This window comes from Dufourea novaeangliae, unplaced genomic scaffold, assembly GCF_001272555.1.
Source record: "Dufourea novaeangliae isolate 0120121106 unplaced genomic scaffold, ASM127255v1 scaffold6, whole genome shotgun sequence".
NCBI classification, from domain to species: domain Eukaryota; kingdom Metazoa; phylum Arthropoda; class Insecta; order Hymenoptera; family Halictidae; genus Dufourea; species Dufourea novaeangliae.
The window spans coordinates 3,865,571-3,892,098 of NW_015373900.1; the positions used below are offsets into that span (position 1 = coordinate 3,865,571).

At 36.2% G+C, this 26,528-nt stretch overlaps 1 protein-coding gene across 1 annotated transcript in view; it reads left to right on the forward strand.

The window, feature by feature from the left end:
- The window catches only part of LOC107193458 (tyrosine-protein kinase Drl-like), a 240,270-nt gene that overhangs the window by 56,551 nt on the left and 157,191 nt on the right, over positions 1-26,528 (forward strand). The gene's annotated exons all lie outside the window — the stretch shown is intronic.

The following is a 26,528-nucleotide window of genomic DNA, read 5'->3' on the forward strand; positions in this document are numbered from 1 at the left end:
CCTAGCGCGTCTGTTCATTGCATCCCGTTTCTACTTCCTACCATGAATACACGCGTTTCAGATGAATATTCAAATTCGATTTTCTCGAAAACGAAATTTCAGACAAGAAAATTTATTCCTTTCTTCCGACTTATTTTTTCTTACAGAATCACAATTGAGACAGTTGTACCAAAATCTTAATCTTTTGTGAGCATTCTGTGTAAGTGCCATTTATAGAGGGTGAACCACGAAACATGATGAGCTTTATTATTCTACAGTTAGCTATTCAATCTAAACTTTTTTTGACTAACATAAGTTTTTGCTATCACTTTTTTCCAGCGTTTTCAAGTTCACCTGTACTTTTCTATAGATAAACCCATAATTTTTTATGCTCACCTTTTAGCGGATACTGAGACGAATTCGGCAAGCATCATAACAATTAATGTTTGTTCTTCTAAACGAAAGAAACAATAAGAAAATATCATTTATCTTAATTAAAACGATATTTAAAATATCACCAACCATACACTCGCGCACATAGTTAAGAAACGACTGCTTAATTCTATTCATGACTTCTCCACTGATCGTTAAGCATCCAACAAAAAGTTCGATCGAACAGCTAGCAATACAATAATCTAAGCTGATTACGTTTCGTGGTCCACCCTGTATACTACGTCCAGTTTTGATTACTACGTACCAATGTCCAAAGTATTAACTTACACAAACTGCCTCAATCTCATTACAATTAACTAAAACTGATTGTCTGTCAGGATCGATTTCAACCGTGCCAGCGGCGCGATCGTTCTGAACCACCACGGAATAATTGAATATTAAGAATTCTGCTTGACAAACTGTTAAGTGGTTGAACGTTCTATAGAGGGTTCGAGCATCGGTCAGGAGGGTAACAACAGAGGGGCTGGGGAGGAGGAGAATTGTCGGAGCACGTGGAAACGGATTGCGACTGATTTTAATTAAAGACAAACAACCATCACTCGTCCACTGGTCTTTGTTCTCCATGCTCGGCATCCCTCGCCGGCCAGATTTCTCGCGGCACTTCCTTTTTACTTTTTCCACAAACGATCCGACGTAACTGCAGCCTGCGCAACCCCTTTTCGTACGCGAGACCAACGTGTTAGGAGGTGGTAGAACCGGCGAAAGAGGAAGGAAATTTTCACGGTGGAAAGAGGAGTTCGAGGGGGGTGCTGGAAACAGAGGCAAGGGGGATAGGTGAACTGCTGTCGGATGGGCGCAGATAATTTTCAGACGAAGTGCTCCGAGGCTCTCACTGGCAAGATAATTTGCGAAAAGTAACACCGGTTCCACTGAAATGATCCCCACCCTCTTCGCCCTCTTCGCTCGTCGGCTGCGTTCGACGTTAAGGGCTGATACTAGCCCTCCTAAATGGGCCACTCACGGGGGTACACTTGACGTTGGAATAGACCGGAGGCTACGGACCGTAAAAGTTTCAGGAAGATTATGAAAATATCATGCCGCGATTATGCCGGATTAAAGGAATTTTCGGGGGAAAGGGGGCTAACGGACGGGAGGAGAATATCGAGTACACAGAGAGTCTCGCTGTCCGCCCGAGGGCGGAGGATCCTCTGAACTTGACTGCGGACTTAATGTTTCCCTGAGAATTTCAGAGAACCGATGAGAAAAACTCGTAGATAGGGGAAGCTGGTTTGCATCTTATTAAAATGTTCGAAATAATAGATCGTTTTGTTTTAATTGCTCCGGAGGCACTTTGTACGTCGTTGGGTGAGTGTGTTGACTAGATTCGTTGCGGTGGAAAATGGAATATTCCACTCTGGAATGTCTACTGAATGTCTTTGAATTATTGATGAGATCGAAGTCTGGGTTAAGGAAGAAAGTGGATGAATCCTTTCCTTTTAAATAATGATATGTTAAATATGTGGCTAATGAAATCATTTGATGCATTTAACCTCTTATAGCTTGAATTTTTTTTGTGTCTACAAAAAAAATTAATGTAACATAAAACCAACAAATGTCAACCCTTAAATATATGTTGATTAAGAATTTAAAATTTTCAAAAATTTTATGATTACTCTGATACCTCAAGCTAGAGTTCATAATCACTACAAAGAGTCTTATCGGTTACCAAAGAGGGATTGTAGAACGCGATGCGTATGCCACATAACAGCAAAAAATTAAATTAGACCACGAAAGTATCGATATATCGGTATGTGACTTCAAAGTCAAATGAGGCTATGGAGGAGTAAAGTACTTACATAGTACTTTAAATGGTACCATTTTGAAGAGTCAATTTTGATTTTAGGTCAATATTAGAAATTTGTGACCGATGTTAAACGATATATTTGAACCCTTTCACTACCAATGAGATGTACATATGTATAGTGATGGGATCAAGTATATTTCAAATAAGTTCGAATCTAACTGTACAGTTTCAAACACTTCCTGAATATTTAAAAAAATAAACAATTCTTTTAAGTAGCCTAGAACGTAGACAAAGTAAGTTCGAACTGTTTACAAGTATTTTGAGAAATGTAATTGGTATTTCCAAGTATAAACGAACGTCGACTAACATAATAGATTCGTATCTTTTGCGTGTACTTTAACTTCAAAATTTTGATTACGTGCAATCATGTGATTTGTTCTCAGTGAAAAATAAAAACCAGTTGTCTTTCAGGGTTCGAGTACTCGATTCTTTCAAATGTCAAAGTATTTATAAGTACATTCTCGAATGGTACAAGTATTCTGGAGAATGAAAGCAGCTTGTATAATCGGAATACTTTGTAAATACAGAACATGAAACATTACCTCCTATAAAGTAGTAATCGTATCCCATGCAGTGATACTTTTTTATTGGAATTGATTTCGATTCGTGAGTACATATTGACCTTGATCTCATCACTAAATATGGAAGTAGAAGATGAAAAGTACTAACATTCTGAGATACATGACCCGATTAACCTCATCTTTGTTCACCCTAGTTTTAACACTAAACATCGATACGGTATGGCGCTTTAATTATATATCATTTAAATAAAAATATATGCTTAGTTTTTACAATACTTATTGCACATTACAACTTTTTCTCCCCAATAATTATTTTTATAGTCTAATAAATCATATCTTCTAAAGGAGGAGCGTGAACGGAAATTGCAACAGCACTCAATGTGCGTTAAGTATCATAATTACGATGATGAGGACGTGGTACTCAAACAGAATTAAGAATTTTCCATTCAAAACAAGGACTTTGTTTTAGTTATATAAATGTAATCTTTTATTTGTCTATCGTAATAATGTATTTTACTAGTGACTTTTATTATAATACAAAAATATAAGGATATATTTTAAGGCGGAGTACGCCCGAATACCTCGATATCCTTAGAAATAAAGCGATACGCCGATTGCTCGGGCAAATAAAGTGAACCTTAATGAATAACGAATGAGAAAGGAAAACGATGAGAAATGGAGGAGTAAGAGATTAGCTCGCGCTATCCCCCTCGTTCCATCTATCTTCTTTATTGCAAATTCGACCAGTCAACGTGACTCGGGCCGTTGGTCCGCGACAAATGAGTATCCTGAAATTCCATTCGGCGCCGGAGGAAGTGCCAAACGGTGAATCGTATCGTGGTGGAAATAAAAAATCGACGTGGAATAAGTTTGAAGGATTCATAGCCTTTAAGAAAAGAAATCCTTGAGAAAATATAAAACTAACAGTAGATACTTACTTCACAGAAAACCGAGTACAGAGTGTATAAAAAATCGTAGGGCAATCGAGAAACAAGTGATTTCTCGTGAAAAAATAAATCGAATATATACGATAAAACTGTTTCAACGAGGCTTCATTTCCAAGAATATCGAGTACACGGAAAATCGAATACGCAATGTGTAAAATAATCATATTACAATCGAAAAGCAAACGATTTCTCATGTAAAAATAAATCGAATACATGCAATAAAAATTGTTTAACGAGGCTTCATTTTGTAACAGAACGGCTTTGAAAGTTCGTCGAGCACGTATGCAATTAAATAGGATTTCCCAACGTATCCGCTCATATCACGTTATTTACGCTTCCATAAATATTTATGAGAATTGATTTTGTTACAGTGGTTATTGTTTATCCGTTTTGTTGCAATTATTCAATTCAATTTGATATGATAGTAGGTAACCAGATCAGCGTAAAACACATAAACAATTCATTTACAAAAGAGATTAACTCCATAAAATTTGTATTTCAAATTTATTTTACATATAACATGTTGAGCACCAATTAGATCTTTAGCACTACAATTTGACAAATTTAAAAAAATGCAGTTTATTCCGTCTATGAACGATTCAAATAATACCATATTATTGTCAGTGTTTAGAACAAGTAGAATTAGCGAACAATGAACAGACACGGTTCATGTTTAACTTTACTGTATAGTATCTATTCCATGTACAATAGCGAACAAAAAAGTTACCACTTTTTCGATGTATTTTACTTTTATTATTTTTTAACGTCAACTTACAACTTTGGTAGGTTAAGCTGTCCAGTGAATAAACACCCCCAGTGAATGAACGTCATGTATCAAAACGCGGAAATTAAGTTATTAAAATAAGCAAATGATTAAATATTGAGTTTGATCAATTCCTTATTTCATATTGAAACAATTTTCGCGTCAATAGTTGAAAATGTACATTCACTGGAGAAAATTGTCATCTTTTTCTTTTCAATTTAATTACTTATATTTTTCTAAATTTTCAAATTCAAACCTATACATTTAAAAAAACCGTACAGGTTAAAAAATCTAATTTCGGTGTGCCAAAATTTATAACGAAATTGCTTAAGTATTCATTCATTGATGCGTTTACCGTATGTGTTTCATATCTATTCTGATATAAAATTCAAAGCCGTATAAAACCCAGTAGATTAACGTTTTAAGTTGATATTAAAAAATAATAAATATCAGAAAAATTGTAACTTTTTTGTCCACCACTGTATACTGTTTCAAATTCATCATTCATGAAGTGGACAGTGATTTTCCAGAAAGATTTTAGTATCTCTCCCGGGCACCGATTGCATCAACCCCGTGGGATTTAATTCCGGTATCATGGATACCTTTAATCTTTCGCAAATCCGACGGTAATTACAACGTGAAACAGGGAGCCGGCCAGACCACCGCACCGGTGCGGGGCGAGCCTGCTCGTCGACGAAAACAAAGTTGACAACGATAACAAGATATACCATCAAGCCTCTCCGCCCATTCGAGCGATTGTTGCGATAACGAGATTTTCCAGAATCGGGCCGGGAATGAAATTAACGGTCTATCGATTACACGCGGCGAAGAGCTCGGTTGACTCATGAAAATGTAACGGTTACGGTTACGGTGGAGGGAAGGGAAACTCCGTTGCCGGTTTTCCCGGAAACTTCGTCAGCTGTAACGAAATTCCATCGAATCGACGAAACTTTCCTCCGTTTCTGGTCGTTGAGTAAATCGAGAAATTCCAGAAAAGTTTTCGAGATTAGTATCCGTGATCTCATAAATGGCCGCGAGCGAGAAGGAGCTAGGCGTATTGAATTTAGGGGGGGAATCGTGGTACCCTGGATTATGGGGGGAATGAAACGATCCTTGGGACTGTTCGTAGAATCTGTCAGCTGCTCTGTTTGATTAGAACAAGGGTCGTTCTCAAGTATCAGAAATATATTTTGCGTAAAAGCTTACCGACACTTTTAGTAGTCTATGTATTATAATTCGTTTTAGTATTGAAGATAATATTTTTTTCTGGCTTTCAGTTGGTGACATACAATCAACTGTTTTCATGCAATTTGCTTTTATGTTGATATCTTTAATAATTGTTATGTTGATATAATTACGTTTCGAATAATTCTACACTCATAGGTGTTCAGACGATTTGTTAGATATTCTATTTGATTAGAACAAGGGTCGTCTTCCAGCCTCAGAAATGTATTTTTTATAAAAGTGTACAGAAACTTGTAATAGTGTATGAAATTTAGTACTAAAGATGACATTTTTTAATGGCCTTTGGTTGGTGACATACAATATTTCCTTCCTATTTAGATTTCCTTTACGTATTTGAGTTTATGTTACTATGTTTTGTAAAAGAAATTGTTGCATTTTCAAAAGTAATACAAATATTTTGGGGTTTCATTTTTATGAATGTCTGCGAACTGAAGATGGAATAAGAAATTATTATTCGAATTATTAAATTCATATAAATTTTGTGCACTATAACTACTCTTGTTTTTATTTTCTCAATTAAGCCACTTTGACTTTTTTCATGGATCTGTGCAGGAACGCATATTTGTACAAAGGAAGTATGTCATTGATGCGTTTGTAACAAATATGAATACAGTAACAAACTCACATTAAAAAGTTCAGAAAACATTGACGCACTCTTACTTTCTTCTGTTCATTTAATAAAAATGTGTATAAAAATGTGAACTTGCATTAAGTTCCGTATTCTAATTACCATAGTAATATAATATCTGGTAGAAATAAAAAATCTCAGTCAAACAGGCTAATACCCGATATGTAATAATGTATAAAACCCTGTGTAAAGGTGAAACGTGAAACCCAATGTATGAAAACCCTGCTGAATCATCCCTCCTGATTCTGCACTTTTCAATCGTTTAACCATAAGATGTACTTAAATTCAGTCAACAGTCGTTAAAAACCTGTTGGCGATACGACTTTAAACTTCAAAGAAGAAATATAGCTGAAAATATTTAATGAAAAAAGTCTCACACTATAAAATTCACTTAAAAAAGTGCACACAATTATGCCACTTCACATGTAGTTTGTCGTATTCTGTATGTATAAATACAGTAAATTCATGAATATTTCTCAAATGTAACGAAAATTAAGTTACAGCGCGTACGAACTGCTACATTCTTTAAATCCTTACACCAAACGTAGACGGTAACAGACACCACTTCTCGTGAATAGTCCGTCCAAGATGCAATCACTACATCGAATTAAGGTAAATATTTACAATATGGGAGTCACCTCCGATTTCGATGATTTTTAATATATTATCAATCACCTTGTGTAGTATTGTGAAGGTTTTAGTTGGTTGTCGCCGTTTGTAAAAAAGTTATTATCAAAAATTTTAGTATGTTCTTTAGTAGTATTGATAAGTAAAATCACTGATGACCTTGACTTTGACATATGCTGTTAAGGTCACCCTTCTGAGTGACCTTCCGAAAATTTCAGTTATCAATTGTGGTTTATTAAAGAGTTATTAAGAGAAAAATGATACCTTATTCTTGAGCTGTCTCTAACCAAATCCGAATGACATTTTTTTCTTGAACTGTCTCTAACTAACTCTGAATAACTTTTTTTAAACTGTTTCTAAATAACTCTGAAGCATTACACTGATCGGAATTGGCTAGACATTTCAAGAAAAAAAAAACTTTTTCTTCTAATAACTCCCCCAAGTAGAAACTCTTATTTTTTGAACGCCTTATTTTTGTTAGTAATTCTGAAAAAAATATTGTGCATTTGACTTCAGTGTATCCAAATCGGTTAGAAGGCCAAACTTCTAAACAATTATCTACCTAAACTTTTTTTGATAATAAACTTTTTTACAAACGGCGAGCCCCAACTAAAACCTTGACAACACTGCTCATGGTGATAACCGTGATAACATATTAGAAAATCATCGAAATCGGAGGTGGCTCCCTTATTGTATATATTTATCTAAATTAATAACAAAACGAACAGCATTCAGAGACTTTCCACAAATGTGGACGAAGCTTCCCGTTCCTTTCTTTTACCATAAGTAACGAAGACGCGTAAGGGAATAACTTGTTTCTCCAAGCAAACTCGAGGATCCGAGTAATTTCCTTTCAGACCGAACACGCCAGTGTTTGTCTTTATTAACGAACTTCTCCGGAGATTTTCATACGGATGCGAAGAGCTCAAAGTAACCGGGAGTTCCCGCGCGTTTTATCCATCCTCCCTTTAGCGCGCGACCGAACGATCGGCTCCATTTACGAATGGATAAACAAAAGGAGACCTCTTCTGGCAAAGGAAGCAGAGTTTACAGACACGAGATTAGTACCCAAGGGGTGGGCCACACGGCGCCGAAATTCTACCGTCCCCTCACCCCCCCCCCCCTAGAGGGGGTTTTTCGCCCTCCTATCTTCGAAGACGCCTCGAATTTCCGTCCTAGACAACCGTATCGAATCACGCCGCCCTTCGTGCACGTCGGGGATACGCTTCCTGGCGGGGACGTTATGCCCTTAATGTGTTTACCATGGCTCCTGACCCTGATTGAACCACTTTCCCCGTCTCGCTGTTTCGTGTCTGCCGCGCGATGTTTACCTGCATTTCTGATTGGTTCGTATTTAACGGTATACAAATATTGTACATGCACGGGACTACGATTGGCGAAGTGTTTCGCCGTTTTGATTAAGTGTGATTTTGTATGGAAAAGTATTATTTGTCTGTCTACAGTACTGGAAATATTTGTTGTGTTACTCGAATGTTGGACGCGTTAGAAATTATGCCTTTCTTTTTATTGAATGTTTAATGTTGCATGCACCTTTTTAGGTTCTTAGCGACCATAGTTTGATTACTCAGTGGGATAGAGTGTATCTATAGTTGGTGGTACAAGCCAATGTCCTTAAGGAAGCTTAGAATCTTTTTACAAGAGTCCATTTCTTGTAGCAAGTTTAGTGAATTCTTCAAGCTATGTTGCATCATTTTTATGTTGTACTCAGGACAGGTGACCAGGATGTGTTCGACAGAGTTTAATGTATCACAGGAATCGCAGATATTTGGTTCAGTTTTCCGGTTGAGATATGCGTGTGTCCAATTTGTGTGTCCCATTCTTATTCGTGTTATCGTTATTTGATCTCTTCTATTTAATAGTAAGACTGGGTTGATATCATTTATGTTATAACGAACTTTGTATAGTCTGTCTAGCATTTCTTCATGCTTCATTCCATGATCCTATAGTCACTTCAATGAAGTACTTTTAGAAGGCTTGGTGGTATATGCGTCCATTATTTGTTGTAGAAAAGTAGTACTAGAGTTGTACTAAAGTATTGTACGTACGTACCTGATATGCTTAAAATGTATTTTTTCACTTTCTAATATAATTAATGACAGTGTTCATATATTCAATCGACGTTTATGAATTAAGATTTTGAATTTGGGACTTTTAACCCCACCCTCCCTACTATGAAAATTAAGATCTCACTAGTCAGGTGGAAATCTTATGAATTATTACTTATTACACAATTTTATTACACACAAATCTTGTTACTTATTACATAATTAGTTGCCTTGGATTTTAACGCTTAACTGGTCACACGCAGTTTGTAAATTTTTTGGTAATTCCAAAACGAGCACGACACCTAGTCTCTTCAATTTGTCTTTTGTGGTGTTTCTTCTTTTGAAAATTTCGTACGTTCAGTTTATGTCAACCTTTATACAATATTGTGAAAATTTCATTGTTATACCTGTTCCTAAAAATACCAGCCTCACAAACGGCAGGTGACTGTTGTACCGTACGCGGCTGCTCAACTTAGTTGCCGAACTCTTCTGCGTATCTTAAACGTCGGGTTGTTGATGTTTGAGTGTATTGAAAAGTGGACTGTATAAATTTATTTATTAAACAATCAACTAGTGTGAACTATGGTTGTGAGTTACAGTATAACAAATTTGGTACAAGAATCTCTATGATTATCGGAGGTAATGTATTCTTGTTGACGGACAGTGTTGTTCTGCTTAGCAAACTAAAAAACGAAAAAGTCTCTCGGTGTACGTGGCGCTGGTGGTGTGTTGACGCGTAGGTGGGAAGCGCAGTGAATATTTTCATTGGCTAATACAAGCTACAAGCCCTATGACTAGTGGAAAGTCCTTTTCTATTGTACTCGACGGCAAGGTAACGTCGGTCCGCTCGGAGACCGGACTTCCGTCGCAGGTAATATTCGCCCACATGGCGAACACTCTTTGCCTGACTCGAGGCATAAAGGGTCATAAAGCAATTAAAGAAAGCCCGAGTTTCGCAGTATGAAATTAATGAAAAGTCACGTAGCAAATCCTACTCTTGGTCTTAGCAGCTGCTAGAAAACCCCATAACGGTAAAATGACCATAACGGTATTTCTAAAAACTGTATACGCGACGCGACAACTGTGCATGCGAATTTCACGTGACCAGTTAAGGGTTGTTATAAGAAAACATCGAAACAGATAAGCTTGTTCTTAAGTATTAAATGAAAGTAAAATATTCGCGAATATTCATGGGGTCCTCAGACCACACTCAACTAGTTAAGGGTTAATCGAAACACATATTGATTGCAAAAATGTCTACCGATTGGCAAAGTATTTCGAAATGTTTTATTGGAAATCGTGATTTCCATAAACTGTGATTTTATATGGAAATGATTACTTGACTGTCTAGAGTACTGCAAATGTTTATTGCGCCACTTGACTATTAAACATTAATAACGTTATCAGTTATACCTCTCTTATTATTAATACTAGGCAATTTAATTGAAACAAATATTTATTGCAAAATTGTGTAGCTCACTACCTTGGACAAAATAAGTTAAATAAGAATCATTTCATCAATCATATTGCTTTGGAAATTGTGTGTACTACGTAAATTCGAGAATGATGCAATAAATATTTACAGTACTGTATTTGTTCTTGCAAAATTTTCTATACATAGCTAACACTTCTGTTTTGCAATCTTGTTACCGTAGAAGACAACTGAAAATTAACATTTATACATGTACACAACGAGAAAATTTAAAATACGAAAACATGTATAATAAATATACTGAAATAAACATTTTTTGTTATCTCAAATTTAAAAAGCCTTCTAACAAATATATTTCTGTTCGATATTTAGTTTTATTATTTAGTCTTAAAATTGTCTTAATTTGTATATACATTCAAAGTCTAGGTACTACATTTCACCATTTACGGGAAGATTGCGATAACAAAGTACATTAAATCCTCGATGAGTGTTTGACGGCTTCTCGGCACTGAACATTAGATATTTCATAAACGAATGACCATAGGCGGCTGAAACAAATATCTTTGGCTTGAAAATTCCAAGCTCTATCAATGTGCTGAACTTAATTAAAAAGTCAGCGTTACGCCTGGGGACTTCATCTTGTCAATGCCGAAAAGCCTCCGAGCACTCATCGAGGATTCAGTGTAATTTTATTAATGTATTTAAGTCTTCACTGTGTATTATTATACGTAGTAAGTTGTATATGAAGTATTATACCTATAGAAAATACATTCAATGTTTGAAACTCACTTATTTTTATTGTTACTATTCCTGGATTATTATTCATTAAATGTTCACATACTACAGTTGACAGTATTTCTAATTCAATAGTATGTGGCGATAATTAAAGTTAAATACTTTTCCATATTGTGTTTTGTAAATCGTTGCATATGATCGTGAAAGTAGTACACTTACAAAACTAATATGCACAGAGATAATCAACAATCAAATCAATAGTAGCAAATTTCAACTCTATAAGCAAGAATTCATCTGCCAATAATCAACCTCCTATTCTCACGTCTTCTGCACCTAACTGAGATACCAAATGTGTTACAAATCATTTTGAATCATAAAATTTCTACAAATTATCCAAACTTGTTCTTGTTCTCCATAACCTGTCTGCTTTAAATATAAACCTAAATCATAACTTACTTAAACTGCATGACATTAAATACGATAAAGAAGAGGTAGCACGAATCATAAATTGTCCAGTAAGAGATTAGAAATTGAGAAAGGGGTAAACGTACGCTGATAAAAGGGAAATTCCCGTGGAACGTGTAATATACTTTCGACCTAATCCACTAAAGAGAACGTAACTCGTAACCGGTAAGACGTTCGCCACTATCTAGTCACGGAACATCATCAATCAGACTTGCTAATGCGAATTAAACGGCTTCCCCGCATTATCTCGGATGTAACTTTGTGAAACGCATCGGAGAGCCGTCTTTGCCGAGTTCGGGAGCGTACATTTAAGATTCAGCCGTTCCTTCGACATTAGTAGTCCGTGGTAAGTGCCAATAGTGGCTGTCCGTCCATACGGCAGACATGATTTTCTACTTAGCACAGGCAGAAGAGGCAGCCATCGACACCACGGCCCGAGAGGAACCCATAACCCATCTTCCTGCTTCCGACACTCAACCCGTATGACGTCTGGTGTCCCGCGGGAGGAAAATGGGGCCGTTGTCACCCCTCCCCTCCGCTCTTCGCTTTCCCCTGATTTTTCCTTCCGTGATCTCACCGCCAAATTGATAAATCGCTTTCGTGACCCACCGAGAGGTCGATCGGTATGTACTTAAGGGTGTTTTCGGAAGTGCTGCTGATGGATTTACACGGATTATTATAGCGAGAGACAGGTCTGAGTGAAGGGAAAAGAGGGTGAGGAGTAATATAGTTCTTTCTTTTAATTTTGTTAAGGAATATTTTGTGTACTTTAGTTTATATTTTCTCAATGGACATATTGCTGCTTGGCATAATGATTGATAGTGGCACAATTAAGAAAATGTGAATTTTAGACGAGAGGCTTTGTCGCGTCCGTCCGCGTGGATTTCTCTTTCGAATCCGCCTGGAGTTGTAAATTCCAGGCTCGACCGTCGTGGTACGCGTCCGGTTGCAACTGTTGCCCGCCAAATTAATATTAGGCAACTGATTCAATATTCTCTAGTGAGAAAAACTAATGATTGCTCGACCGTTGGAGCTGACGAATCGTGATGTGATTGTTGTCGAATGAATTGAGTCCGTGTGACTCTTGTCGTAACGAGTGCGAGGTTTCGAATGTTTGCTGTCGAATGAATGAGTCCGTTTGACTCTTGTCGATACGAGTACGTGAATGTCTTGAGTCCGTGTGACCCTTGTCGAACGAGTGTGTTTTGCGAACGAATGTTTGCGAACGAGTGTTTTCTAATGAATGTTTTTCGACTGCCTGTTCGAGATTCGTGTGATGTCGCGCTTCCTCAAAGTTCGCTGAAGGCGTTACCAAAACTTGCCTCCTTATTGGTTATGCCCTGAAGGGGAAGGCAAATTTCTCGGTTTTTCCAAGCGACGTGGAGGTGGAAAACCTCTCCTTCAGGGCGAAGCGGACGTCAGGAAAATATCGCGCACGTGGTTGCGGTGCGAGTTGACCGCGACGAATTTTCGAGTCTCTCAACGGTAGGGTTTATGACTGTATTGTCTTCGAGTCAGCGCGCCCCGGTAAGGCCCGGCGCGGATGGGTCCCAGGTTACCGAGCGCATGAGGCGGACTGCAGACCAAATGTTCGTTTCTTTTGTCTCTGATTCCCTTTGTCAACGAAATCGAAATTGCAAGGGGTCGGTCTTGAAAATATATAAATTGACTGAAAGAAGGAATAAAATAATAAAAAGTAACGGTATCGTCTGATTCTATAACCGTCGTTTCGGTCTACGACGGAACAGGCTTTTTGAAATCTACATTTGTATAGCTAAGGCCAGATTGATAGCGAGATAACTGTCCTTTGACGCAAAATTTAAAACGTGATTGTAACAATTATTTTTATTACTTAAAGCAGGCAGTCTTAATCCAACGATTTGTCATAGTATAGTTGTTTATTCTGTGTATTTGAAATACTTGATAATGTAAGATAAAGGTTTGTCAAAATATAAAATTGACATATGTGAGAGAACATCAACTGTTCCTTTTAAGAAAATTGAATTCCGTTTTCGGTGTTCTATCAAGATGAAAGACTAACTAGAAAGTCTTGTATAAAATATTACTCAAAATGCACCCCTTGTATAAGAATATATGTGAATACAGGGTGTCCCATTCAAATCGATCTCCTCGAATATATCTGAAATTATTTATGATACCAGAAAGTGTTCCAAGCAAAAGGTAAATGGTATCGAGGGGGGCACAATTTGATGTCAATAGTTTTTTTTGTAGATGGAAGCGTAGAGGACATATGAAGGTCAACTGTATAATTGTACAAATACATGGAACCATATATTTTGCTACGACAGCTCGTCATTCTCTGTAAAAAATTATTAACCTATTTATACCGAGAAATCATTAGTTCAGGAGATTTTTTAATTTCAAAATTACATGTGATGTCTATGGACGTACTTGTGAATATCAACTTTATGACGGTAAACGTGTCACTAGTACCACTGCGCGAATTTTTGAATTACAATATCTCCTAAACTGATGGTTTCTCTGTATAAATAGGTTAATAGTGTTTTACAAGGAATGACGAGCTGCATCGGTCTGTCCAATAAGAAAAAAAGTTTTATTTGAAAAAATAAAGTTCACTCTTGTGGCGGCACTACTTCCTACATTCGCCATCAGAGGTCTACCGAGTTGACACGTTTCCCGCAACTACCTGAAGCCTTCCTCGTTCGTATATATACGTCCTTAACCGACCATCGTATATCCCCGCGTCTAAGGCAGGGTCTGCTAGAAAGCCTTACTGACGAGTCCACTAGCAGGCCCAGGACGAAACGCTCCTTCTCCCTCTCCTTTCCTTTTCACATTCTTCAGCCAACGGATAGCCGCCAAACTCTCATACGTCTTCTACGCCTCCACCTACAAAAAAACTATTGACATCAAATTATGTCCCCCTCGGTACCATTCAACTTTTGTTTGAAACACTTTTCGGTATCACAATTAATTTTAGAGGTATTCGAGGCGATCGATTTAAATGGGACACCCTGTATATGTATATTGTGACATTTGTATTTTTTATAGAACACAAAAAGTATCGTTAATCCATGGAATCTGTAGTATTTTAACACATGATGACATGTTGACAACCGTTTCCCTTATTTCATCCCTCCTGGGGGACGACTGCTTCAGAAAGACTTTAATGTATTTCGTCCCCGGCGAATTCAATTTTTTGCATATTTGTCTCAGAAGATTGCCGTCACAAGGGTGAATACATTTTAGCCGAACCAAAATTGCAATTTTTGACGACCGACTGTGAGTGGGCGATTCTCGTTGTGTGAAACTTTCTCTTAATACATTCTATTTCAAGTCCCATTGTTAGTATTACAAGAGTTTGCAACATGGTATCCCTTTTAAAGAAAGGGAATTATACTCTGAGAACTAATATAATTTGCAAGTATGTATAAATACTGTATAGTGTGTGTAGATAATATAACATTTAAACATCCACTTTTCATGTTTCTCATTAGGTCGTCCGTTTGAATTGAATTATTGTTTGATTTGAATTGAAACTCATCGATTTGAATTTGGTGAATTTTGACTCAGTATTATATTCAATGTCAGAAGTGTAATATCTTTGGATTTCTTGGTATAGAGGTTACCTTGCCTAACCAAATAGAATAACTACTAAATAGACAATAAGTAGCACATTTATTCTGAGATATATTATTGATAAATAAACCATGCCTATATGTGTGTATGAATTAATCGTATATTTCTAATTAATAAACGTATGTCAACTATTCTCTTTTTAATGATTATTCAATAGTGTTACTTTAAAGGAACAGTAATGGATAGTAAATAATAAACTAATAAAATTAAAATTAATTTAATCAATAAATTAAAAATAAAGTGTAAAAGTTTAATTTCTGGTGTGTAGATAACAATTCATTACCATTGGTCAAAATGGTTCACCTTCGCCATTTACCAGATTATAATAGTAGTATGTTTTTAATTTCAAATTCGAAATCATTTCAGTGGTAACGTATAAATTTTGGAAGATCTCCATCGCTCTTATTAACCCGTCGCTCAAAGAAACCAGTAAGAACCAACAATAAGTACACAGTTGCTATGAATTTGCTAATCCCGACAAATGGGAGTTCCTACCCCCATTTCTTATTTTCGATGACGATAAACGGATTTCCCATAAGACAAAAACATGGGAGTGGAAGGTTCTGCGGTTGTCGCCGCAATCTGAGTAACTTAATGCACGCCAGTATTTCATAACAGGCCTGATTGTATCCATTTGTTGGCCACTGTAGACTCTCGGCGCCGTTGCTGAACTTAATCCACCTGAGTTGGCTGCGCGTGTGCCTTGGGGCGGGGGGGGGGGGAAAATATTTTCCCGTGGGTTAGGTACCTAACGCACTGTCGTGTTCCACAGTGGAAAGGAAAACTAAAATCCACGTGTATACAGTCTGTCAGATAGAAGCGTAGTGGTCATATCTTCATGAAGAATGAAATATCGTAAAATCCTTTATAAGGATCGAAAATATTCATTTAAAAACTTCCTGTGGTGGTGTGATAAGACTATGTCGTTAATTAAATATTTTTATTTTTCAATGTAATCCTCTTTCACATTAAGGCACTTGGACCAATGATATTTAAACGTTATTAACCAACTTCCTAATCACTTTTGAGATACTTCCATTCGAATTCACGTCTGATCAATTTTTGGGGGACACATGGGGGATGATAATACAAAATATTATGTATACATATACTGTCTTACTAATACGTTAAAGTCACTTGGTCCAATTTTAACAAAGTTTTTCTGTTTTAAAGTGTATGCAATGACTTCCTTGACTGACTGTATATCGTTATGAAAACAAGCAAAGAAGCAATTTTAGACCTGATAACTATCGCATTGGCGATGGGTTAATGTTGCAAACGGCACATACCATAATTTCATATTTATAATTATTGCATTGGACGTGGACTAAAGTTGAATCCCGCAGTGAGCGGGTATGCAGTACCGTTCGACTATAGTTGAATATCGCAGTGTAACGTTTAAAAATGACAGAGAGAAAATAATAATTTGACAGGAAGGACGTGAAGTTTGTAGTGACGGTCAATTAATTGTTATGATGGTAGTATGTTTCGTAGGGTGGTGTGAATATCAAAAAGGTGTATACGAATAATTAAACGTGGAGTTTATTCATCCGTAATAAAAATTAGCATATGGAATGAATTTGGTGCACGTAGGTCTAGAGTAAATTCTTATTATTGTGAGTTTTATATTTGCTGTAACAGCTTATTAAAACGTTTACTGCCACTGGTAACAGAGTTACGATAATCATGACTTTGTATATAGTTTCAAAAATTAAACAATAACAACTTAAATGCTTGTAAGCTTGCATTGTTAATAATAACATCAGGTACCTGTACGTATTTTATACCATGTACGTGGGTTGCACATAATACAATTACACAATTTACAATAATTATTTACATATTTACTTAACACTGAAACTAAGAATAGAACGATTATAAACATAATTCTTAAAAATAAAAGAAATTTGAGATTGCTTAAAAGCAAGAGTATATTCTGTACAGATACCTACAGTTAAAATCTATCATATATAAGCTTCAATTTGTTGTTTTTTCCGCAAAAATATTTTTCGCATTCTCAAACGCTAGTCCCTTTATTACACCCGGCCCTTCAATTGATATAACAGGATTATTAATTACAGTAAAATGTTAAAATTAAACAACTTAATTCTAATAAAATTTAATTTAATACTTTAACATAATGAGTATTGGATTTCTTGTATGTAGTTGCGTTGTGTATTACATTTCGGCCCAAGTATTTATTTTTTATAGCATAAGATTTATTTAATGACGAATGTTTTTTTACATATTTCAATCATTTCTGGGGGGCGAGGAGGCAGGCCTACCCTGGCCTCTACCTAGTTACGCCAATGGTACTGTTTCCTCCAACGTGGATTTACAGAAGCGTTTATCCCCCTCTTGGCTACATGCGCGCGCCAGCGTTCGTGCAGGTATCAGCCGGACAGGTGCGACTGATAAACTGACGTGTAAATATGTCAACGGTCTCGCGTCGGGCGTATCTGCCAGGGTGGTCGTGCTCTAGTCGCGTCAAATTCGCTCGAGGGGGCTAATGAAATTATGAAACGTGACCGGCCCGTGTGCGAAGTCTCCGGGCCCAGGCCACGATAAACTTTTACGAGATGTAATTTGTTATATAGCGCGATATACCAGGTCGAGTGTAACATCTGTTTTGTTGCGTTTTTGCATGGAAATTTTCCTGCTTTCCTGGAGATGGATTAAAACAGAAAATTGTTGGTTGTGTTTTAACGAACTACTGATTACTACTAAGATTGAAAACTAACAAGGGGACGACCCCATCTGTCTGATTTCGATTTTAACGGGGTTTTGTAAGATGATAGTATGCAGATTCCTAATGTCATGTGTGAAATATTAGGGGTATCCTATAATATTAATATAATAATAAATTGAAATACTCGATAATATTAAAGATAATAAATAATTAAAGTTACGAATATTTGTGATTTATTGTGAATATAAATCAAAGTTCTGGAAGTTTTGTTGGCAATGTAAAAGAAAAATATTTCGGTGAACGGGAATTGATAATAAACCTAACCCAGATCTTCGATTTACCAGCCAAGCAACCTTATATGAATGTAAATCAATAAGTTTGATTTACATTCATAGTACAGTAAATTCTCGATGAGTATTCAAAGACTCCTCGGCACTGACAAGGAGAGATCTCCAAGTGTAACGTTGACTTTTTAATGAGATGTAGCACAGTGACGGGAACTTGAAATTCCAAAGCCAATGATATTTGTTTCAGCCACATATGGCCATTATTTTAAGAAATATTTAATGTTCAGTGCTGAGAAGCCTTCGAATACTCATCAAGGATATACTATACTGTATATCTTGAAGATACGTAACTTTAATTGTTTATATTTTTAAGTGTCTATACCTAATATTTCACACATACTATTAGGAACTGGTATTCTATTATCTTGTAAAACCCCGTTAAAATCGAAGTTGGATAATTGGGGATCTCCTCTTGTAAGAGTACTACAACGTTCGACGGATCTAGCCTGGCTAGAGAAGGAGCCAACGCTACCTTTTTGATGAAGCATTGCAACATGATAGAGTTAGAAACACCGAATCTTATGACACCCAGTTTGGAGGCCACACGGCCAATAGCTCATTCAACGGTACAGTTATTGTACTACCCAAATTTTTTCAAAATGTAGCTGTTGCGTAGCAAAGCCCTCAGTGCGTTTGCCTCAGAGCTTCACGACCTCACACGCAGTATTAACCTTGTGTGAGTAGTTAGGTTGATAGAAAAAATACTTGACAACAAATAACGATTCATTGAAAAAGGAAAAAGTAATCACCAGTGGCAACGGAAAAGTAAAAGGTCTTCGGGAGTAGGAGAGAGGATGGCGAGGTAGCGCAGGAATTATGAAGGATCACACAGTTGCGAATGGTTCAAGGTGAGGTACGTTTCTCAGTTTTGTGTGAAGCATATTTGACTGCGGAAGAAGTGGAAAATCTAAGGGACTGCAAAATATTTGTATGTGGAGTGAGTGACGAATAGATGAGGGAGGTGAGTACGTGATAAGACTTGAAAGTGTTGGAGGCTTTGCGGAGGATATGGCTGAAGTGTGTGAGAGTAGTTTCGAAGATCTATTCTCAATTGTCAACGTGAGTGCGGAGTACTCTAAAACTGAACGACTATTGCGGATAACATTCTGTCAGGACGTATTTACATATAATTTTAAATTTACTTCAATTTTTTGTTTATATTAACTGAAATATATTTTTCGGGTACTTAGGTTGCGTTGCGCACATAACGAAGCCTTGGATCAAGCGGTGTTAATGGACTCAGAGTTGTAGTGTGTTGATTACTGGAAAGTAAATGGCCGATTACCATTTATATCTGTAGAGTGTTGTCATTCTGTATAGTTTACATACATGCATCAACATTATTGTAATTTTGCGAAATCTAATCTTCAACAAGCTATAATAAAATGAAAGAAATTTGATATATTAGGTGCACCAGTAAGTAGTCCACTATTTCTATTTAATAAACTGGTGACAGTTTAAATTCAAAACATCTTTCTGGCCTTATGATCTATAAAAATGGTAAAGAGCTTCGAAAAACGGGAAGAAATATTACTAAAGTGGCCATGCATTCCTGATTTTTTGAAAAACAGCGGTTGAGTTGAACTAGGTATGGTGGATTATTTATTCGTACATTTCACATTTTACAATAATAGCAGACCCAATTGTTTGAAACATATAGTTCTTTGTATTAAATAAACATTATTCTTGCTTTAAAGAAGCTAATAATATACAGAACGATGAAAAAATGAATGGCGTGGTAACTTATTGCAAGCTGTCGCGTTTATGGGGAAACTTATTAATGGATTGAAAGAATTTATTTTGCAAGTTTATATTTTTCATCATCTTCTGAGTACTATTTACAATATATTAAAAATAATATTGTATTTTTTATATTACGACGTCCATTGAGCTGATGCCTTCATTTCATTAATCGAACTCGTCATCGCGGAACAAAGTATTTACGTGGGGAATACTTCGTTTGGGTTGATGCTCTGCTTGATACTCGACAAACTGTCATTATCAGTTTCTCTGCTTCCTGTTGATCTTTCGTTCGGAAGAGGACCGAGTAAGAAGTTACTTAATCTTCTACCACGCTCACCCTCGGCTATGCTGCACGCCGCCCGCCCTTAACTTCGTCTACTAACATTTCACGGGTGCACACATTCTGAAAACGCGGAACTAATATTGAATGCCGTGTTATAAATTTAACAAAGGTATTTCGTATCCCGAGCCCGGTGTTGAGATTGAAGAGCAAGTTATGTAAGAATTTCAATCGGATTCCTTTTACTATAAATTCCTATTCTTACGTAAATACGATGTAGTATTTTTGTTTGATATCGTACATCATATACAGGAAATTACATATTTTGTATTGAGATCGAAAAATTGTTAATTTAATTGTATAAATAAATTTTTACTAAAATAAGATCAACATTTGTAATAACAGAAATATGTAGTTATAGTTTCTGATCAACTATTATGGTACTTCATAATTACATCCAACTCTGTATATCATAGATATATTCGTTTCACCATTGATTAATGAGTATGTTACATTTTTTTGATAATGTAGAAAATGGTAAAACTGGAAGAATTTTGTGCAGCCACTGTATGTGTCCCCGATATAGACAAATTATTTATTACTTCTGTCAAGCATAAATTAGAAAATTGATTTCTTTCCAAGTAGCATGTATGAAATGATTAATTTATAATTTTATTTGAATAATATCAGTTAAAAAAATACGTGAATTTAAAATTACATTTGAAATTTTCTATCAATTATTAATTAACTAAATAAGTGCTTTGTCAAGTTTAGATAGAATTTTTATTAAATTTTCCGGTTATAATTCCAAGCATTGCAAACCACAGACGAGCAAAATAATTTTAAATAGGTACATTATCCACGAACAACGTATGAATCGTTAATATCAAAAATGGCTGATCACGTCCGTACGATATATCCAATCCACGTCTCGGTCCTTAATATGACCACTCATATTTAAACTGCTTGAAATTACCCTGGTACCGGAACGTACCCGATAGGACGACTGTTCCTCGGGAAATATCACTGGGCGATTTATATTCCCAGGAAAGACACTCTATTCACGACGTGCTTTACATCGGCCAGATTTCAGAATCGTGTCTCTCTGTCACTCCTTCTTTTACCCCTTTCTCCCGAGCTGCATACGTATTCCAGATTCGGAATATTTCCTACCCTTAGAAACACCTTAACGCGACTCTCGTCCTCGTGTTTACACAAACCTCGTGTGAAAACAAGTTATTCTTCACTGGCTTGATGTTTCAAAATAAATTTTTTTTTTAATATTATGTAATTTATGCGACAGAACCTAACTGAAACTGTGTAACTTTAAATACGAAGTTTCTTTAGTAAAGTATTTTTTTAAACTTATGAAGGTCATATGTTGTGTAACGAAACTTAACTAACGCTTACTTTGAATTATTTAATTTCTTTTAATGAAACAATAGCAAAAAGAATGTATTGTAACTATAGATAGATTTATATTTTTTCTATCGAAGTACTTTATTAATCCAATTCTCAAAATAAATAGTTCAGTTAATTAGATGGATGGTACATTATATCATATTTCTGTAAATGAGAAAAGTAATATCTGAATATCTTAATGACCAGTGATCCGCACTCTTTTGCCTGTCCTTTTTCAATCTACACCGAATAGTCTTTATTAATATTTGAAGACACCTGTCAGACGTATTGTTATCAAAATGGTCTATCTTCGACATATTGTCTAACCCTTTTCAGCCTATTCAAAACAGTATTCATTAACATTTTATGACAGCTGTCGTACATATTGCTGTCAAAACTAAAGTAAAATCTTGATAACAGTCTGCCCTAAATGATCCCTATTAATATTTAAAGATACCTGTCACATATATCGTTACCAAAATGGTCCATCCTCTAAAGTCTATCCTTTCTCAATCTACCCCAAATTGTATTTATTAATACTTAATGGTAGCTGCCAAGATACTTTGTTATTTAAACTAAAGTTGAATCTTTACATCTACAACCGATGATCAGCCCTCTATTGTTCTTTCCTTTCCAGCCTATGCCAAATAGTAGGTACTTATTAACATTTAATGATATCCGTCAAACATATTGTTATCAGAACTAAAGTAGAATTTTCATATCCATAACTGATAGCCCGCTCTCTAAATGCCTTTCCCATTTCGGTCTACCCCGAATAGTCTTTATTGATACTTCCATATACCTGTCAGATATTTTGTTACCAAAATGTTCCGTCATCTATTTTAAATTCATTTTCAATCTCCCCCAAAATACAATAATATTTATTAATAGTTAATGGTATTTGCCAGATACTTTATCATCAAAACTAAAGTAAAATCTTCATATCCCATAGCCGATAACCTGCTCTCTAAATGCCTATCCTTCTTCAATCTACCTTAAATGGTCTTTACTTATATCTCAGGATACCTGATAGACATTTTGCTATCAGAACCCACGTAAAATCCTCATAACCATAACCGATTGCCCGTCCCGTACACGCTCGAATAGACACCCGCTTGATACCCCAGGTAAATGTAACTGTCTACCCGCGCCTATATACGGGATGCAGCATGCACGTACATCTTGGGATAGACAGGGGGTGGGTTAGGTGGGTGGGACACACAGAGTCGGGGGCTTGTCGCGAGCGTGATATCGAATTGCGTAGTCATACGTGAAGCCAGACGGATGACGCACCGATCGCTCGAGGAAATTCAGATCTCGTACTCTAGACCTCCCGTCTACGAGATTTTCCGTGAAACGTGTGTGTCGGGCCCGCCGGCTCGCGACCCCAGCCTTTCCACTGGCATTCGTAGATCATGATCCAGGGGACACGCGAGTAGAACCAGAGGTGGAGCAGGAGGATCGTGGGAGAAAGGAAATAAAAGCAGCAAGGCCAGCTAGGAGACGGGCGGGATATCCCCGTGGATTCGCGTTACAAGATCCGTTTCGTGAAATACCCACGGTTATTCCGCGGCGTATACCCCCGAGATACGATCTTATCGGGGCTCGTAGCGACAGTAATCGTTGGATAACTCCTCGCTTGGGGAAGGGTGAGGGCGGATTGCTGGCGAAGTGACCGTATCAGAGGGGGGTTTCCTGGGGGTGTTCGCCAAGAAGAATCCTCCGGGCACGGATTAGGGATAAAATGGTGCCGTGGATTAAGTGGAAGTTCGTATTCCGGGGTTCGGATTATTAGTGGGCTGGAAAAGTAAAAATCGAGGCGGCGGACGAAGTATTCTGTCTCTGTTTTTGTAATTAAATGTCGACACTGTTTGATTATAATTAATCGTATCGCCGACGACGATGGGGGGATAGGTAGATTAACGTAGCCAGGTTCTGAAGGACGACTTGTAATTGAAGTCTGCGGACGGGCGCAACTGTGCGGTTGATTCGGAATCGATTTTCTCGGGGACAGGAAGTATGTTTGAAAATTTAGCCTGTTGTCTGGTTTAGAGACGGACAGAAATTAATTTATTGGCGCGTTGTCGGCGTTGGATCTGTGCTGGGAAATTAACCCTTCCCGACCGTTGCATTCTATTTAGAATCATTAATTTACTTAGCATTTGTAACTCGTATTATGAAACTGAAAATTCAATATTGCATCGTATCGAATTGTTTAATTCTGGTGCCGTTACATGGACACATTCTTGAAAATAATATTTAGGAATTGTTTAGTGAATATTTCTTTTTGTTTATAAACAATTCTTTCGTTCATTTCTCTTTTAAGTATTCCTGTTGTCCTGATATCCAAGAAATAACTGTATGCAAAAAATAATTCAGATCGGAAAGGATTAAATGTGCACGCGATGATTTGGTGGGTACATTTATTGTGTAGTATTAGGTAATGTTACGTGTAATGAATGATATTACTGATAGGTACATTTGACTTTACTTTATGAATGGAAATTATTAACATAGCTCATTTCTTTGTTGTAAAATTACACAGTGACTCTACTCGTTTCAAGGTTCTATTTAACACAATCATAAAGCCAATTATATTGAATATTAACATTAATTAATATAGAGACTTAATGTCAGTTAAATTTCAACATTTCTTTCACCTGCATTGAAGAATAGACACTGAAGCCAAATTCATAAATAAACTTCATAAAGATGCATTTAAGTTTCTGTTAGGAAATAGTATTTATAGATGATATTTGACGGAAAAATAACAGCTGAAAGTTTTTTTGAAGAATCATCTTCAAATTCAATATAATAATTATGCATTGAATACGACATGAATGTAATACTTGTATTTTTATGAACACGTGTATAGAGTTTAGAATCTTATGAAAATGTAATTTGCGTAAACATCTACAGTTAATTTAGTAATACAAAACATACATTGAAGAAACAGAAAAATTAAAACGTAAATTAAAATATATTACGTTATATTTATATAAATTATTAAATTGTATATTATTTTATTATAACAATTGTGAAATAATTATGGATAAAATGAAAATATGTAACAGAGCATGAACAGAATAAGGAAATGTAAAATATGTCTTTTGTTTACTGAGACTTTTATTATTCTATTTTACATTCACTTTCAACTAAATTTGTCCCTAAGATGTGTGGGATGAATGGTTCGTTGTGCGTGCGTGCGTGCGTGCAGGCGACCGGATCATGTTGCGACGGACCGGCGCCGGTATGTTTGGGGAACTCGAGTGACTGGGAAGATGTGAACGAAGAGTGTTTAGAATTGAGCGATAGGGAAGTGTATGTTTTTACGAATGTAAGCTATGGATGCGAGATACAGAGTGCAAGCGAGACGAATGCAAGGGGGTGAAAGAGTATGTATATGAGGCGTGGAAGTTCGACGGGGCAGTCAGTCGCGGCCGGTTGGAAAGAAAGTGCATCACGGTGCGTTTTGGGAGAGCGAGCGTTTAAACCTGTTAACCTATTAACCTACTAACTAAAATACACTAATATAATAAGTAAAGCGTCTAAAATCAATCACCCCATTCCTCGAGAATCCTACATATGTGGTTACATACACACCTAACGCCTCTCTTATGTACATATTATTGTCAACTCTCCTAAAAGTAAACAAATTCCCGGAAGACTAACAGAGAGTATATGTATTACACCAGCAAAGTACTAAACTAAACTTCTTAGGATAATATACCCGAACCAGTCCCTCGAAGTTATGTTCTGGACTACCTAACACCTGATTTCATGTTCTTCCCAATATTTTAGAGCCGCTAGCCTAATAATCACTTCAGTTTGACTTGCATTAATAATTATAATCTATAATAATTTATGCACGCACATGAAGCCTGACAAAAAACAATTTCTGAAACTTCTTTCACAAAATATAAAATAATTTAAATACATATACTTAAATCTAGATTAAATATTTCAAAAAATTAACAAAAATGTTTTACCTGCTAATGTTTTTATTACTTTATTTACTTCAAAAGTCATTAATACTTTTAGTTACGATACAATTACGATTACTCTAATTATACAAAACCGAAATACTTGAAGAAAATTGAATAACAAATATTATTGAATTAGTATAACTTTTGAATTCTTTTATTACCGTCACAAATTTTTTTAGTATAAAGAAAACATTTCAAGAAAAAGTGGATACATGGCAATATTTCTTAAAATATGTATTTCAAAAAGTTGTAGTGATAAAATTAATATAGACTAACTGAGGAAGATAAACTGAGGGGTCTAGCGCAAGAATATGGTGATGCCGCAGTAATAGCGTTGTGAGATATTAAGGCTTTTATGAAAAGTAGTCTCCATCATAATATATACAATGTATATACATATATAATCATTATAAATTAAGGGATAATAACCAGACATCAGGAGGTGCCAGAATGAATAAAAATCCTATTTATTAACAATTTGTGGCATAGCTCCCTTTTGAACTGGACGCCTCAACCGTCGCTACTTTTTACCACAATTTTTATTAAAAGGATTTACGTCACTCTCATAAATTAATCTTTCAAATTTATACGATACTATAATTTATATGGTGTTAATAAGTATCATTAACACTTTTACTATCACATCACCCAAACATGGCTGATACGTACATTACAAACAGGCTGGATTATTCAAATACCGTTATAAAATTTTGCGTAAAATTGACATCGCAGTATAATTAGAACAAACTATCAGCCTCTATTAATTAAACGCATATAGATTCAAGATTTTTCACGT